The sequence below is a fragment of the Triticum aestivum genome, chromosome 4D (assembly GCF_018294505.1).
Source record: "Triticum aestivum cultivar Chinese Spring chromosome 4D, IWGSC CS RefSeq v2.1, whole genome shotgun sequence".
Taxonomy (NCBI): Eukaryota; Viridiplantae; Streptophyta; class Magnoliopsida; order Poales; family Poaceae; genus Triticum; species Triticum aestivum.
In genome coordinates this window covers 16,540,056-16,541,940 of record NC_057805.1, presented here as the reverse complement: position 1 = coordinate 16,541,940, position 1,885 = coordinate 16,540,056, and the positions used below count along the sequence as shown (strand labels likewise).

General features: G+C 54.5%; 1 pseudogene; it reads left to right on the top strand.

Moving 5' to 3' along the window:
• The first annotated feature begins 342 nt into the window (after positions 1-342).
• On the top strand, positions 343-1,057 carry LOC123096581 (momilactone A synthase-like; annotated as a pseudogene).
• Positions 1,058-1,885: the final 828 nt, after the last annotated feature.

Below are 1,885 nucleotides of genomic sequence, written 5' to 3'. Positions count from 1 at the left end.
TCAGGCTGCAGGTGGGACTAAATGCAGGGTGGGCGTCCCACCACAACCCACTTAGTCCCACCAAAGTTTGGTGGGTGATAACTGATAACTAAGAACCCATCAAAACTTAGGTGGATTAGCTAGGCATAAGTGGGATTCCACTAAGCAAATGTACAAATGACGCTCCTTCTTTTCGCCCAGTCCCTCCCTTCGCACATAGACTAAGCAAGCAGATGACTGGACGAGAACAGCAACATGTTTTGAGCGATGCAGGTCATCTTCAGATAAGATGCGCCAAATCGATCTGGCTAGGCACTAAGTTTTGAGTAATGTTTGTGCTAATGGATCAGTCACTAGCTCTACATGCTATGTTGTCTCTGTGTTGCACGGGGGGAGCCCCGTGCTGCGCCCGTGGTGGTGGCTGGCCTCGTCGGCCAATGGAGCTACTGCATGGCCTCAAGCTCCCAGAGGTTGGCCGGGAAGGTGGCCGTGATCACCGGCGCCGCTGGCGGCATCGGCAAGGCGACAACAGCGGATTTCTTTGGAAGCGACGCCAAGGTCGTCAACGTCGATGTCCAGGACGATCTGGGCCGCGCCCTGGCGGCCGAGCACAACGCCGACTCCACGCCGTACACCCGTTGCGACGTCACCGACGAGGCGTAGGTCGTCGCGGTGATCGACCTTGCCGTAGTCTGCAGGTAAGCTGGACATCATGCTCAACAACGCCGGCATCGTGGGCTCCCTAGCGCGGCCCGAGCTGGACGCGCTCGACCTCGCCGACTTCGACGTCGTCATGGCGATCAACACCCGGGGCTCAAATCCTGTCCCCGTGAGAGCTCGGCGCCGTCGATGGTCTGTCTTTTTTTTTTAAATAGCATAAAATTACTAATTTATAGGCTAGGGTTTCAAAAAAACTACCACTTTTTAATTTTTCTTAGAAAGCTACCAAAGGGGAGGCGAGGAGACCTACACGCGCTCCTTCTCCTCGCTCGACCCGCCGCGCCGCACGGGTTGCAAAAATGTCACCGTCGTCGCGGGGTCGCAGGTCCGCCATGATGAATGTAGCAAAGACTCCTAACATTTTGCAGCCAACACCCTAAAGTTTTCATTTTCTTACAAACAAGGCCAAAAGTGGTCGGAGCCCTGGAAAGCTCACCCAGGAGTGGGATGGAGGCTGTCGCGGCGAAACCCTCTCTTTCTGGCGGGAAAATGGTCTTTCTAGCGGCGGAGCAGCGGCTGTGGGCAGGTGGGTAGCGCCGGGATCGGCATGGCGGCAAAAGGGGAAGTGGCGTCCTGTGGCGCGCGGGTCGAATCTGGGCGGGGAAAAGACGTTTCTCGCCTGATAGTGGTGGCCCACGCGCCACTTTTTCTTCCGCTGGAGCCCCCAAATGCCCCCCAGTGCGTTGGGTTCGGCCTGGGATAGTTGGGCCAAAAAATGAACTGAGCCAGCGAAATTCGGCGTCCTGGGGGAGGGGGGGGGAGGACTGGGTTTTTTTTCGGCGCCGGCAGAAAAAAAGGGTCTTGGGAGGCCTGTTGGGGGTGCGGCTGGATAAGCTCTAAGCAAAACAACCAAATATTTGTTCTGAAAATGGAAGTGCAAATACTAGTACTAATGAGGTTCATGTGAATGACACTACCGATGAGGATATTTTTTTTGGAACATAGACGCTAGCAGCGTCCGGCTTTAACTTAATAAAGCCACCAGGCAGAATCCACATAAAGAGTCTTACAAGCCAAATAAAGACATTCAAACGAGCCCATGGCTCAAGATAAAGCTAAGTAGATCGCAGCCACAAGTTCGGTAACACAAAAGCGGAGCATCAAGGCCAAAGCTAGCAAAACGAGGAGGATCATGGAGCAGCCATCGTCCCGTGCCGCGCCTGCATCATGGTAGTCTTGATCAGCT